The sequence below is a fragment of the Bombus affinis genome, chromosome 5 (genome assembly GCF_024516045.1).
Source record: "Bombus affinis isolate iyBomAffi1 chromosome 5, iyBomAffi1.2, whole genome shotgun sequence".
In the NCBI taxonomy this organism is placed as follows: domain Eukaryota; kingdom Metazoa; phylum Arthropoda; class Insecta; order Hymenoptera; family Apidae; genus Bombus; species Bombus affinis.
Genome location: NC_066348.1, coordinates 1,530,486 through 1,547,380, shown reverse-complemented (window position 1 = coordinate 1,547,380; position 16,895 = coordinate 1,530,486). Strand labels below are relative to the sequence as shown.

Sequence of the window (16,895 nt, the reverse complement as noted above, 5' to 3'; positions counted from 1 at the left end):
ACCCGTCAACATCGACGAGGGAACCGCAAGCAATAACTGCGAACTTCATTCTAATTTACTTAACGCGCATTAGCAAGTGGTGACGACTCGTTCGTCGAATAATCGTGTCCACGCTTGGTCCGATCCATTCTGGCTCGCACGTGTGCTCACACGAAAGGCAAACCTGCACATGCTGTCCATATGCTTGAACAGACACGTGTGCAAAAGAGTACATACGTTTTGTAAATGCGCTCGTTTTCGACACAACGGCGATGTAATGCTCTTGCGAGCGCACTCTTGCTTCTGCAGTTCGCATTCGTCTATGCACATTGTACATCCGCTCATATCGATCGGCAATGGATTTACCGTCCTGGATATACCGTTACGATTATTGACGATCAGTATGGGTGTACTTGAACAGTGTCTGATACACTAGGTATTCATGATGAGTCGATAAATATTGTTATCTAAAATAATTCACCTTCCCTGTTGGCCCTGTTAGCAAAGAATATTTTAGATCAAATATCATATTATTTAACGAATCATATCTTCCTGCTAATTCCAAACTTCGAAAAAACAACGAATTATACATATACACAAACCAACTCGTATTTCCCCGATATCTCAACCTTCTTCTCATTTACGAAATTCGCGAAGCTAATCTACGTATCGAACATATCAAACGTATCAAGAAAGCAAAATTTCATAGTGAAGATAAGTAACGGGACGACGTATTGAGATGGGACGCCTCGAATCCGTTTGTGAGAGGGTCTCACAACGTGTTTGCTCGCTCGGCGACGGTTGGGTATACGACAAATAGCAGCGCGACTCAATTATTCGAGGAAGAAGGTGACACGACAGAAGCTTGAGGAATGCCAGTCGAAGCGGGGAAGCGAGGAACTTCAAACGTGTGTGCGCATATGCACCAACGATATCCTCGTGAATTCGATTCGAGGCACGCGTATTGGCTGACTGATATTGCAAAATCGCTGCACGTTACTTATTAGCATAAACTCTTTGTTGCCTATGACGCCGATTTACCGGAGGCATCTTCTCGTCCCTCGTTACGCATCGATTACATTATGTTATCGTTCGATTTTCCCAGGAAGATTTAACGACTATTCGTGCTCGATTATTCGATGTAAAAATACACTAAAAATTTCAATTCATGATCAGAAACATTCGAAGACAATGGGATTAACTAGCGGAACATTGCATCCTGGAGAGTAGCAATGGTGAAGTAGCGCGTTCGCAAGTTGATGCAGTTGTACGACCTAAATTTCCTGTTCGTTAAATATTTCACGTTGCAGTGGTGACCGTCTATATACGAAAGGCGATAGTCGACGAAAAGCAGATCCGCTTTTCTTGGCGTTAACGTGCCGACGATCCACCTTGTTTGCCGATAGCGTTGCTCTACCGTGATCAGGGTAAGATAACACATTTCTGACGTTTACAGAAGTCCCTCGGCGCGTGACTACTATCTACTAACATTTCGTCAGACATATTTACGAGGTGTATACCGTACTAGTGACTTCAGAAATTATATACCTTTCGTGATAATATCTGAAATATTTCATTCCTTGAAACGAAATAACTAGAATAATTCTGCAACAAACAACTTGATGTTGATCTTCTAAACAGATTTACGCTTAAAAAGAATACGTTTATAGACAATGTGTTTCTCATTTGCTTGATATTTTTATTAATGTTTGAATAAATTCGTGAAGTAATTTTATGTGGTGCGTTCTATATTTCATTTGTTTTCTTCTTTTTTCTACTTTTCCTATACTACAGTAGTTCCAGTTGATATTTGTACGATGTTTCGATCAATATTACAAGCAGTGACCTTTCCGCAAGATGTAAGAAATGTGAAAAAAGCTTTATTATGACGTGTGCTAGGCCTGTTCTCAATTCCTAGCACTGACAGCTCTACGTGCTGATGCTATTTGCGCTTGTTCGAAATAATGTTCTCCGGTGGTAACTGGTCACGCGAACGAAGGCAACGAAAGGTTTCTTCTTACCATGGAAGACATGGATCTGCAGAATATTAATAGGTGATGTTTACAATACTTCGTAATGCAAAATATATTGTACATTATATGAAAGAAAGCTACCCATTATTAAGAACTGAAATTATTTTATATTTGTATATTAACAATTACGAGTAAATAATGAATACGTTCTTAAGAAAGAAAGCTATTTGCTTTTCTTCGAGCATGAAAACTACATTAATTGAAAAGATCCGTAATGGCAACTGTACACGAACCAATTTCAAAATTCTATTCGTCAATAGCATCCAAGAAGTGTTATATAAGAGAAAGTAGGTTACAACAAATTATCCAGTAAAGTAATCCACCTTGATCAAAACTGCCGCACTGTATATATATTGTACGCTTGCTATGTTTAATTGCAAAATAGGAATTAAACAGAATCGTATCGTTAAATTTATTAAGTTTATGATCTAATAAATGTACTAACAATGGATAATCACATATTTAAGAATACTTACGTTTAAAACTTGTAAACAAAGTATTTGTCCACTTTACATAAAAATAAATTTTATGCAACGAAAGAAAACCTATCAAATAAAAAGCAACCATCCCATGTTATATAAAAATATAGTATAGATAATATTAGCGCCATCGTATTTATTGTGCATGTCGATGAACTACATGAAGGTAGTTTCTCGTTATATTCGGGTCACCAATAAAGGAAGGATATGAGTCGTTGAGGTTACCAACGACAGGTTGAATAAATTATACTGATCATTATGCGTCAGAAGAGCGACGTGCAGATCGTTCAATGAAGTATTCACACATTTCACTTGCATGTATATTCCCGCGAAGATGAAAGGATCGTCAAAACTTCCTGTTTCTTCTTATATAAAGCAAGACTTACTTTTTAATCATCCGTAACAAAGTTTTTATTTTCCTATAAAAACTAAAACTACAATTCATCGCAATTTTTCATTCTTCGAAAATAAAGATGAAATGAGAAATGCAGTGGTATTTAGTTATAGTTCATTTTTATTATACTTTATCTTTGGTTTTTATATTTTCTAAATTAACTTTTCCCTTCTCTAACTACTTAAATGTTTTCTGTTGCCAGAGAACATTTTTTAACAGCAAATAATTTCGAAGGGAGAGCTATTTATCGCACAGATCTTGGACTGAAAGTCAAATATTTGAATTTTGAAAAACTATGAGGGCCACGCTAACAAACAATTCCGTTATACCGATGATCTTTCACTCTTCGTGTTGCAAGTTCATTATCTTGGACTCCTATGCTTACGCTAAGTGAAAGTCACCTCGCAGAAACATCTGTACTCGGGTTAGTGCACCAAGAAGATGTTTGAAGTGCATGGCTGCCCTTGAGAACAGCAGGTTCTCATTAGCGGTATTTACTCCATTACCAAACGAAAACTTAATTGAATTGAACGCTCAAGCAGCACGTGACTTCTCGACGAACACGAAATTACTTTTTTCCTTTTTTAAAATTCCTTTTTTCAATTTAATTAATAAGTACGTGAAACAGATATTTATATCTTAGTAAGCGTAAGTTGCTTATATAGTTTCGCTGTAACGAAAAATGAGCTCCAATATATTTAAAAATAGGATAATTCAATGATAGGTAAATAAAATAAAATTGAAGAGAGTAAAGACACATGGATACCTGACTCCCATGTCACATGGTGTTATATAGAATAACGTCACATTAATGTCAGGTGAACTTTGCTGCTACTAACTATTCGTTCCTAAGCATTAATTACTGTATACGTGAGTATAGGTCACTCGTTGAAATTTTTTCCTGCTGCAACAGCTCTTTAATTATAATCCGTCGTGAAATGACCTTTTAAAAATGTCGTACGTATACCATTGATGCTTAATTACTTTCGTGTGGAGTTTTCGAGTAATGCTGTTCAAAGTAAGCACCTAATGAATTAGAGTTTATGAACTAAAAGATAGGAGAGTTTTCTAATAAAAAATGTATTACTAGATAGTTTTTGAAAAACTACAAAAATTGAAGAGTCACTGTTATACGTGATTAATTACTCAAAATGTGTATAACATTCTGTAAGAATAAAGAGTATAAATCACCTACAAAAGTAAACAAGAGAATGAACCAATTTACAAAATATTATCCTAATAAAAGAAATTCAATTACTATTTTTAATAGCACACTTCTTTATTTATAGTTTTAAAGCTAACATCAACTGCAACTGTTTCACCGATAATTTAAGAACGATACAATTTTTCAGTCGATTAATGTCCAACTTTCACGGGCAGGAAATAGGACTAAAGATATTTTCGTCCACCCTCGGCATACGTTAAATTGGTAGAAACGGGTATTGGGGTGTAATGCGTTCGTTCTCTCGATAACGGGACTAGCTACCCCTCTTGCAATAAAAGGGGAGCGAATGACGTCATACGCGTATTCAGGGTTCCCACTGGCTAGTAATTGTTCGTCTGCGTTTGCTGTACTTGCTCACGCCCACAATGGACATACACAGAAATCATTCGATTATGTTACACGTGCGTTTATGCCTCCGTTTTATAAATAGCAACATATACAGAGGAACGGTATGACGAGTCGAATAAGAAACTTGAGTAACGCAGAAATAAAAGAACATAATGTTTCTGCAGTACTCTTCGTTGTTCATGTAGAGACACCACATTTCCGCCGATAAAAAAGACTTAGGATCTGGTAATTCGTGAGAAGACCATTTAGGATGGGTTACAAAATATTTCAGGCAAACTAATTTTTATGTATTGGTTGACGTTATGTGCTATTCAAATAATCGAAGTTTCTTTAAATGGTGTTCCTTTAAACCTCCCTTAGACTTCGAAACACGTATAAAAAAGACATCACAACCATAGTATCGAAGGAGGCAAGTGTTTCTTTACCGTTTGAGGTGTGCCGTTTGTCGGCTACAATATTGGTAAAACTGGTTGGTAAATTGGATCGAGAACCGGGTGGTCGAATAAGCGTGAAACGGTTTCCCGTCTGATCGTGAGTCACTGCATGTGCCAACCCAAACCGTGCTTTACTGCTCGACAGAATCGAGTCAGCCTATTTCGTGTGCCTTACATTTCGTCTACTCTCCTAACACCCTTATCGATCGAATCTACAGTCAACGAAAACATGTTTTTCTTGTACGCTCATATTTCAATTTTCATAAAGCCTGCTTCTTGATTGTTACAAAGGAGTGACTAATGGCTATCGATAAATTGACTTCAGTTCTTGTTTTCACTGAAAGCTGTTGTGTGTACTTTCCTTTTAAACACTGAAAAATCTCACATAATCACGAATATATTGGAAGACACTCAATTTCTTCCGTAAATGTCGCGCTACATCAAACTCTTAATCTATTCTATAGAGTCTAATTTATTATTTGGGTTAACATACATTTTACGTATTAAGAAATAATGAATATCTATAACTTTTACAAAAACATTATCAAAACGTTGAATTCCGCCCTTACAATGATTCGTATCCAAAAAATTAACCACGGCAAGACAGACATTCGAGTGCTCGAAGCCCCAACATGACCCTACGATTGTACTTCGTCTACCTTCACTAATCCCTTGGTTAAGCGAGCCTGACTCGTGCGTGGACGTTTCCGGTTTGTCTCGGATAACGTATACTAAACGTGCACGCAAAACCCACGTTTCTAGAAAATCCAATGCGGAGGTGGCTACCTGTATCCTATCCAAATCGACGCGGTTAATCGAGAGGATCAAATGTCACCAACCGGTTATCGTTTGGTTAACCTTGCTATCACCTCGGTACACACAGAAAAACGTATCTATCTCGTTCACCGAGCTAATGTGGTTTTGGATCTCTACAGTTGGTCGTTATGTGCTCCGAGTAACGTTGTACGGGAAAATAAATCACGTTTTCTTTTTTTCCTTGTCAATAGTCTTTGACGCGTACTCGATGGTTTTGAGTGATGGGATAGTTTTCTATTGAAAGTGTACAAAATGCCGTGGAAATGAAATATTTAAGGTTTCTAAAATATCTGTGGAATCATAATATTTTAAGTAACTAAAATATCACATAAAAAGCATGCACTGATTATAATTTGCGGTAATACATCGTATTGCGGTATAGCACACTTCCGTTGTTTTGTCCTATATATCTGTATATGATAGGAGTCTAACTATTCGTAGTTTAATTTTTATCAAAATTGTTTATTTAAACGAAATACAAGAGTCAAACGAGAGACTCCTTTTACAAAATATTTTGAATTGAATTTACTTTCAGACTGGTGGCAATATCTAAATTTATCGTACGTTAAATTCATTTAATAAATGCCGGATATAGGTCATGGTATGTTGTAATACATGATATTTCTAAAAGGACTTGAATAAGATCTATGTATAAACATACATGCCTACATGTTTTGACGTCAGATAATCAATACAATAACGATCGCATAGAAGCACTCACTCATATTGATATTGACATAATATCGCGGGCAAAGCAATATACCGATAGAAAACTCTCACCACAGCGTAGCAGGTACAGATAGTTGTTTCCGCTTTCGGTATTTTAATAACAGAAAATTTACTTTAGCCTCGAGAGCGATAATATAAAATTCACTGATCTAATCCTGCTCGATCAAAGCGCAATTTCTTATCGTTGAAAGGTTTTTCAAATGTAACAAAAACATGGAGGAATAAACGTTAATACGTGAGTATTGCTTTCGTTTATTGAAACGAAAATTAAATTATTGAAAAAGTGAAATAAAAATTGGAAGACGGTAGTAGAATTAAAATAACCACTAATATTCAAATATCTTTTACCGTAATAAAAGAAAAATGATACTGTTAACGTTATTGTCAACGGAGGTTTTAATGCAAAATTCAATTCAGTTCAAGTAATAATAATAAAGCAGAGCTAATAAACAGTTATTCGTATATGCACGACCTGCTTTCTTACAAAATAACGCAAAAGTGCAAACGACCTATGAGTATATTTAACTTTGTTGAGTAAATACTCTGTCCCCTTTTCAGTGTTGTCAGGTAAGCCGTAGTCATCAACGTATTACGGACATGCTGTCCAGACAGAACACTAACTCTATTAAAAAGGATTGATAAATGTCTTTATAAGTATTGTACTACGATATCGTTAAACAGTAGGGCATTGGCAACTTTTTCACCAATATATATGTATTACTGATTTCTGTTTCTTAACGTTGTAGTCACGAACAGAAATTCCATAGATTCATCACTATTTATTTTATATACAATAGATTCTATGGTTTTGTAAAATTCAAAGGAATTAAGGTATCTGTAACATTGTCGTAAATCATTGCTCGGTCTTTAGTGGATTAAGTACCTAATGATGCCTAATTTTTCGCAAGTGTGCATGGCCTCTCGACCGATCCTATCCAACCCTTGTCCGATATTTATAAAACCAAAACTGCACTCAACCATCGACCCAACCAATCATTCTTTTTCAGTGAACCGTGAACAGAATCACTTACAGGAGAGGCAAAGAAGCCAAAAGCGAAACGGTGGATGAAAAAGTGCGAGCGCCGGGAAAGGAAAAGCGAGCATACGTGCGGAGTAACGTCAAAGGCGTGAGAAGGGGAGTGACGAGTGGCGAGCAGCATGATGGGATGAAAAAGCCGAAAGGCAGGAACGAAACGGGGAAGGATCCCGGCGGACAGTAGTGCGAGCTATCGGGTAACATTCGTCATGGTGAGTGCGGAGACGTCGACCTCGCAGATACGCCGATCAGACTAGTCCGCAGTCCTTCTCTCGTATAACGACAGAAACCAGCAACCAGCAACCGTCAACCGTCAATCGTCAACTAACCAGCAACGCGTCAACACACTGGAACATGTAAGTGCACGACAAATTTAATCTTCTCGCGAGCCGATCCCCGCTCGGTTCCGCGGCGGAACGCTTCGAGACCTCGTTTCCGCCGAGAGATTCGTGGCCGGTCGTTGGCCGATGAAAAACATCGTCGACGGGAGAGGCCTGCCACGAACCGAGCGTAATGAAAAAAAAAACGGAGAGGGACCATGGAACGGCTCGTAATATCGGCCACTCGCTCTCCAGTCGTTTCATGGCACCGACTATTGCGATTATTGCGTCATCGATACGATGGATGCGGTGAATTTGCAATTGCCGACTCATAATCGCTGAATATTATTTATCTTAAGTCTCGAGTAGAAATTTAAATATTTGGCAGCATGGACATGAGAGTATACAATCCCATTGAACTCTCCAGTTGAAGTACAAACTTTTTCTAAATCTACGAAATAACAGTTCGTATGTTATTTTAATTTAACTCGACGAACCAACGACATATCGTCGATTGCGTTTTCGACGCAGTAAGTACAAGATCGTGAAATATAAAGCGATAAAGTAGAATCATAGAATCGACAAACTCAATAAATCCATAATACCTTTACGAACAAAAGAGCAAAAAGATGAAACACATATCATACTTCCCAAAGAGTACACAGGAACTTCCCCTAAACCGCAGAAAGATACTCTTGTTCTGTGCAAAACCACGCCAGGTCAACGACTCTTTAACTGGTACGAAATTAACCCTTTGCAAGAGACTTCTACTTCCACTCAGGAGTCCTCATAATCGCTTGTTTCTAACCTCAATTTCGTCTCACAGCAAATTATATCAAAGTGAGAGATAACGTGAGAAAGAGAGAAAGAGACAGGTCTGTTGGTCCGTGCAGCAGAACCGTTTCCACGTATATAACTCGATCTACGTTAAGGTGTCCACCCACGATAGCGTGTCTACGACCAACCTGACCGCTTATCGACATCTGTAAGTGCACCTTGAACGAGCACAGCGACGACTTTATCCATCGTACTGATTCAGCACGGCTGGTTATCAATAAATTAACGTGGCGTAAACTTGACGCGTTATCGCCGTCACGCCTCTCTCTTTCTCAGTCGAAATCGGCGAATCGTGGGATGGACGTATTGCAACAGTGCGATAACGATAAACGCATCGCAATCACGACTAGAATGCCAATTCAAAGAACGACTACCCACGAATCGCTAATTTATTCAAAAAACTTGTTTATTTAATGAAAAATATTTATTTTTCTTAATTTTCTTTAATTTAACTTCCTAATCTTTTGCATTTCATCGTAACAAGAAATACAATCTCTCATAACGCAGAAATAACGTTATAGATTCAATCATCGTGTGTTTCCTGCAAAGATTCCCAAAGGGTAAGCGTGAGCCATTTTCATTGTAACTTGCACAACCTCTACATAGGAGAATGCAAGCCAGCAAAACCATTCAGAGAAAAGAGAAAAATTCCTTTAATCACACGTACTCTGCAAGTACAAATTTCTCCGATAGCATATCGATATTACGTCGATTCATCGCTTTAACAGCTGAGCAATCTTCTGGGCTAGTACGTAAGTAATACGTTGCAAATTTAGGCGTAGCGTATCGTGTACACACATGCGTATATATCTGCGATTTGGTTTAACTCACACGACACCGTTCATTCCTGTCGCGTTGTAATCGAACGTAAACGTTTTCAGTTCCCGTTTACGCAAAACCATACAAACAACACGCACGCGAATCGTTTCAGCATAAACCACCAACCTGAATGTTCGGTATGTTTGTCAGCGAAAGATGTCCACGTATACATTAATAAAAAGTCGTCAGCAGGAACACACCGCTCGAGCGACGCATCTTGCACGCGATATCAAACTTTCCTATAAAGCTTAACCGCGGTTGAAGACCTTCGGCATAATCCAGACGTGGATTAAGGTGCAACCGTACAAGCACATTCTTCACAAAGTACCAGCCTCGGCCTTTATTAAAAGCCTTTATTAATGTCAGGTTGTTTGAAAACTCAGTTTTATGGTCTGGCCGGATAAAATCCCTAACAAAGGTGCATTACCTCTATAACTGAGGCTTTATAAGCTACAAATTACTATATATCTCAGAAGCACGTGCGCTTCCGACATCCCACTAATTCTCCTATTGGAATATCAGAAACCTGAAGTTCTATCACGGTAATTAATTTTCTGTAACCAGAATTTTGTCTGTTAATAGCTTCGTAACCCTTGGAAACGACTTTTTCGAAGGATTAACATTCTCCCGGCCATTCCGGTATGGAGCAAGATTTTCCAGAAACATAGTTCACCGACAATTTCGTCAACAGTCCAACTAGGTTTATTGGAGTACGAAGTAAAGATATGGGAGATTCTGGAAGGACATGGAATGGTTATGGAAGGGAACATCTGAATTATGCTACGTAACTATGCTACATTGTCTCGTACGTAGGACAGAATGGATCATGTTATCAACAAAAGGAAAGTGTTATTAGTCGCTTATTATATGGAAGCATTGAATGAAAATGATAGTCGAGTAGAGGACGTGAAAATGACTGATAATCAACTTCGGCGGTCGACTCAAAAATAGGCTATTTAACCTACCCGAATGCTCGTATCGCATTTTACGAACAAAATGCTCGTATAATATTTAAGTGCTGTGCTGAAATACAAAAATATATAACTTGTCGGTGTAGTTTTGAGATAATCCAATAAAAAATTTAAATTTCAATTTAGAGATTATATTTATAAGGCTTGATTTAATTGTATATTATTCAAACACTTGATGTTTAGAGTGAAATTATGACAATGTTTAATAACAATCTAGATTATTCCCTATAATTGTAAAAGTAATATGCATATTATACAACGTATAGGACGATGAAAACAGGTTACGTTACAGGCTGATAAACTACGCACTATTGGAAATCTATAATGCACCGTCCTGTACGCGCGAAAGCATGTCGAGGCATTGTTGTAGTAAAAATAATATGAATTACGATCAGTACTTCTTGCAAACAATTTGTACACGGTTACGAACGAAATAAAGGTTCAATAAAACGATATATCAAGTAAGAACATGTAAACAGAAGGTGAGGAAAGAATCTATCATTATCTCTTATCATTTGATTATACACCATATAATGTGTTCTACCTGATACGAAAAATAACACTGAAGCATCATGTAAATAAAAGTTTTTCAAAATTTGATTAAAAAACTATTCTTAATATAATACAAGACAAAAATAGATAAATAATATTTGTATTATGACTCAATATAGTTCTTTCCAGGCTGAACTTCTTTGGATAATGAGTAAAATGTTGTTGTTACCTGTTATTAAAAATAGATACCAATATTTACGTTAGCTATAAAAAAGCATTAAAACTTTTTTGCTCTTTCTCTGCTACACAAACGTCACGATTTTTCCAACAACTCAAGTCTTTAGAATACTTTCGTGAACAGAAGTGGTGTAAGTATCCTTCAACAATGCGACCACGAGAATCGTTGAATACATAAATGCACGTGCAGTATTTCCGTATCGCGCGTGCTGATCGTGGATAAGCAGTAACGATCAAAAGAAAGATATATCCGCACACCAAGCACGTATATTATGTACCATGTAGACGCTTCAAGATTATAAAAAAATTGTTTCCATCTACATAAAACGCATTCGTCCTATTCACGGGACTCAATTAGTTACGTTCTCTTAAATGTCGTCAGATATAAAAACCTGTTTCTCTCGCAATTATCAGCATCGTCTGCCTAGCCAGAATTCTCCCATTCAACGTGCACCAAGGCGTTTCAACTATTACGAGACACACTGCCTCCGCTCGACTGTTTGAATGAACCGCTTCCATGTACCGATCCTCGGCACGAAATCTGCTTCTCACGCGTAATCGCGGCGATTCGCAGCTCGACTCGCGCGGAGCATTAGTCAAATTAATGGAAAAAATCCAGCCAGTTCCCCAGCTAAGCTGATACTCCAAGCGGCGTGTAAAAGCGACGCGAAAGAAAACCGTGTTTTCAGATCGAAGGGAAAAGACAAGAGAAATGGAAGGAATAACGAGAAGAAAAGGGTGGTTTAGAGATGTTCCAAAAAAGATTTTTCACTGTTCAGAGATTTACGATCTGCGTTGTTTTGTTGCTTCGATCCGGATTTTGTATGCTGAGTAAGGTATTGTATACTAAAAATATACCTCTTTCTATTGATAACATAAAAATTAAAAAATTGAAGAAATAAATATTTTAAGGTAAAAACAAGTTTTTCCTAAAACTCTATCTACTTAGCAACTATTTTTTAAAAACTTACATCCTTGGCTCTAAGCGGTGTAAAATGGAAAAATCGAATACTTATCGTGTTCTTCTCTTGTAATCTTCAAATACGTTCATTTGTTCGTCGCACGAATCTCACGGTTCTATTCCATCAACGTCTCATACAAGGACAGCGGAAAAGTGAGTAAATTCATCCGACATAAAAATCCTTGGACGGAAGAAAAAAGGAACAGAGAACAAGGATAAAGAAGAATGTTAGCCAAGACGTTGGAAATTCTATGGTAAGATGTGATTATCAGCAAAAGAGAAACATAAAGAACGGTAAAACGCTGGCTTCCAGCCAGGTCAATGCGAAAGTACCACGCAACGTATACGATAGACGGTTGCCTTCGATTGAATCTCGCTATTATATCTGCATCACTGAACTGCTGATCATACGAACGTGGATTACAGGAGCTGATGTCAGTGCTACGATTGCAGTAACATGTTAGCTACGTAGCCAACATATACGAACGGGAATCGATGAATACAATTCAGGTCATTGGCAATACCATGTTAAAGCGCCTGTCGGGCAGGTAACTGCGGACTTTCGATCGAGGAGAAAGCCACAAAATTCTCAGGTATTTCTTCGAACTTACGCGTATTGATACTCCGTGAGATTTTTAATCTTACCAGCTCGTTGACCAGTTTGTTGGTGACTCACAACACTCTTTTCAGTGACGTAATAATTACGGCACTATTTTATCAATTGGTAAGTCATTATTGTAGTGTTATTTTGATATTTTTCATTTAAGAAACTCGTTAACGAGTTTGTTCGCATTCTTTCAGAAGGATCTGTCAGATTCTTGATTTTTACCCGGAGCTTTGAACAATGTTGCGAATTACATCGTCTATAGATGTGAAAAAGTTAATTAAAAGGCATCGTTAACGGGAGTGCTTTGAGTTAGCGAGTTCGCGCAGCTTTTATCGTCGCTACACCGTCGACGTCGACTATACAGAGTATCGTGTACTCTGGCCAATCATTTACGCCACTTTACAGCTTAAGCTTGAATCAGCAGCCAGCAACGGCAGACAGCAATGACACGATGCCATCTAAATTAATTCTTCTTGCGTATAATTAATGTGGAACACTTATACTCTCGAGTATAACACGAGGTCGAGTGCCAATAAAATTGAAAGCGCAAATAAGGCAATGGAACGATACGTCACGAATCGTTTGCATCTTTTTCTTATAAACGGATACTTTTCATCGACGCATGTTCGACCGCAGCTGCGTTTATGCGAGCTGCTGATTACATAGGTGCAGATTAACAAAACGTCAAAGGCCGAGCATGCAATATGCAATAAGCAGATCTTTGTAACGAAACGTCTTAAAAGAGAGATCGCGTCCAAAGCTCCATTTAAGAATCCACGATACGAAGACCTCGTTGAATTGGCTTGACCGATAAACTAGCTTCTATTTATTGCGTGATCTCAAAAATTTGATCTTAGTACGCGGTTATACAATTAAATTGAATAATTAAGCTGATTTCAACATTTTAAGTTGATATTACACGTATATAATTACGTGCAGACTCGAATCTGAGACACACAGAAATATGTTAATGATTGTAAATTAAACAATTAAATTATTACGTATAGATAAAACGAATGAGATATCAAAGCGCCACCTTGCTTCCTCTAAGGTAACGAAATTGGGCGGTTGCAAGGAAAATTTATGCCTATTATCCAAGATCTTGATGAACTATTTACGTGTAATGATTAACGACGAGTAATCGTGTGATATCTGCTTGTAAAGAGAAATCGAAGGAGGGAGGAGGGTTTCTTCCATGCCGAGAGGCATTTGCCTTGATATCAAAATTGGTTTCAATACCTTCAATGCCACCCGGACAAGGCTTGCCAATGGAGCAAAGTGACGAGCAATTTACTGCCACTTTTCACTTTCGAGAAATAACACCGAGTAAACGGATCACTTCACTCTGTTGATTCATGCTTAATGACTTTCAAACTTAATATGCAATTCTCTATTGAACATTACTGTTAAATGCCATATAATATGTAGAACTGATAAAAGTACTATTAAAAAGAACCAATTTTACTCTTAAACTTACCTCTTTCACTAATTAAACACGCGATTAAAAACAGATTGAATAGTCATATACACAAATTGAATATTTCATGTACACCACAGTCGTTCGATCGTCATCGTTCCGAACTCGAACAAAGTCGATAACTGCTTGCCAGGGAGCATTTCTGCTGCTTTGCTCAACGTGGAACATACGTAATATTTTTGTACATCGTCCAATATAGGTAGATCTAGAACCGCGACCCAATTTCTCGGATACCATGTGTCTGAAAACGCGGTCAGGTATTATTCTGCGTAGGAATACATATTATGCAACACAAACGTAACAGCATGTACTGCTCGATTAATACAGAGGAAAGACGCAGCAAAGGCGGATCCACTTGTTCCATCCGTATAAGTACTACACGTTCGTTGCTCCAATTTGATTAGTCAGAAACTGACCGTTCTCGATGTGAAGATTATTATTATCATACATTAAAATTATTATCTCACATATCAGGTGTGTAAATTGATTTGACAACAAATTTAATCCTTTGATAATGTAATCAAATTCTGAATGCTTGATTTAAGAAATAAATCTCTTTATTCTCAAGATTTCCTGCATTTCTGATGTCATATACAGAAATATGTACACGTTTTCAACTTTTTGTAGAAAGTAAATATCGTCACGAGTATTTGACAGCCATAGGTATAGAATAACAAATTTAATAGAAAGAACAGCCAGACGTTTCTGGATTCTCAGAGTGTAGTTTTTAGTATAAGTAATTTTTTAGTATATTTTTTTTTATATAAGTAACTTCCTTGCGAAAAGTGAAAGTGGTATTGTATTCTTCATTACCTGCCTATTATCATAACTTGCCTATTATCTGGTTTCTACTTAGAAGACTGAAATTAAGGCTCCTAGTCTCAATATCATAAAATGACCACAATACCGTCAGTCTAAATTTTCCTATATAGAAAAAAATTTACGACACAGCGAAAACGTTTCAAGGAAGTATGACACAGAGATAGAAATTTTTAACCAGAGATTGCCTTTAAGCAGATAGTTTTATCTTTCTCTACTAGAACCGGTCAAGTAGTCATTCTAGATTCTACTCTGAGCAATTCTTTTCCTTTTACGATCCTGCTAAGGACACAGATGCATACGTATATATATATTGCATGGTGCTTGTAACATGTTAATGCTTGTCTATAATATTTTTAACAAATTCTATTTAAAAGTATTAAAAACAATTGTATGTTATTTTTGTCATCATTTTGTCATACCTACATTGCGAACTTACAAGCAGTTGAATAAGAGGAAACAGATCTTTTTTAGTATACTAGAATTATTTAATCACTTACGAATAGTGTATTAATGTACTAAAAATAAGATATCGAAAATAAAAGAGGAGCAAATGCATAAAGTGAAAAGAAAATTGTACAAAAGTAAAGGAACAATTAAGACTAACAAGTCAAATTTCCAATTAAAAAATACATATGATATTGCTTGAATCTTATCTTTATGAACGTGATGCGCTGGGACAGATGCCGAAAGCAGAAGAGGACACGGTGCAGAACTCGAAAATCGTTATGCGAGACAGAAAAAGTTGTCGGGCTGGTGTGACACTGGATCGTGCCGGAGAAATTTAAGCGCGCGTATTGAACATGAAAGAAGAGCATAACGAACAGTCGAGAGAGACGAGTAAAAGAAATAAAAAAAGGAGGCGACGTGAATCGGCGAGGCATGAATAACTCGTTATTTGAACATTGTATGGGAAAAAATTATTACGACGGAAAAATACGTATTGAGAGCGACAAAACGATGTTTCCTTTTTATCTAGTTAAATATAATATACAGCTGACCCTCAAATAACATGGGTTTGAACAACGCGGATTTGGTTATACGCAGATTTTTTTCTCGGTCAACATTGTATGTGTTTCCGCGAAAAGATACATACTATATACATATGTAAACCGTGTAGTAAATCTTGACTTTGTAACAAACTAGACGGCTAAGGAAGAGCGTTTAAAAGAACGCAAATCGCCGCTAAAAGACAATCGGGCACATAATGCCAATAACATTGCCGTTGTCGTGAGATCAGTCGCGTTTCAATCATCGGGATCATCACAGCAAATGTAATATATATATAAATAACGTAAGCGTGTGTATGCGTATTTTGTCTTTCTTATATCTAGGTAATTTTCTTAATAACATTTCCTTTTCTCTAACTTGTTTTATTATAAGAATACAATAATAGCATATGTATGTACATAGGTAGCATACAGAATAAAGCTTTCAGTCGACAACAGATTATTATACGCGTATACCATATGTACATACATAGTCAAGTTTTTGGAGATTCAAAAATTATACGCGCATTTCCGATGACGCAGGATGTTTATGTCTCTAACCCGCACATTGTTCGAAGGTCAGCTGTAGTAGAAGTTAAATTATCAAAACAACAATTAACGAAAAAATCGATTAGCCAAACAATTATGGAAAATTTAAAGATGATCTCTTGGAATGATATTTTGATGATATTTTGGAAAATAACGAACGTGCAAGTTACTGACCCATGCCATTCATACTTCAATGTTACGTATAATTATCAGAAATATGCGTATCTCTCGCGGAACTTATTGGCAATGCAATTACTACTTTGAAACGTTATTCGGAAACATGTCGAAACTATCGCATTATTACGGCATAATATCGAAAATCGTTGTATCAAATCCGTCGATGT

General features: G+C 37.1%; 1 protein-coding gene and 2 long non-coding RNA genes across 6 annotated transcripts in view; 2 read left to right on the top strand and 1 right to left on the bottom strand.

Annotated features, from left to right (window-relative positions):
- LOC126916145 (actin-binding protein WASF3) overlaps positions 1 to 16,895 on the bottom strand; it is a 34,574-nt gene that overhangs the window by 12,496 nt on the left and 5,183 nt on the right. The window lies entirely within an intron of this gene.
- LOC126916177 (uncharacterized) lies at positions 750 to 10,901 on the top strand. 2 transcript variants are annotated; one of them, XR_007710472.1, is made up of 4 exons: positions 750 to 1,406; positions 7,445 to 7,829; positions 9,152 to 9,382; positions 9,600 to 10,901. It is a non-coding gene; the product is annotated as an uncharacterized LOC126916177 (long non-coding RNA). The 2 variants fall into 2 exon arrangements; XR_007710471.1 differs by having other exon boundaries at positions 9,152 to 10,901.
- Positions 12,037 to 14,189, top strand: LOC126916181 (uncharacterized). The gene is made up of 2 exons (XR_007710475.1): positions 12,037 to 12,834; positions 12,912 to 14,189. It is a non-coding gene; the product is annotated as an uncharacterized LOC126916181 (long non-coding RNA).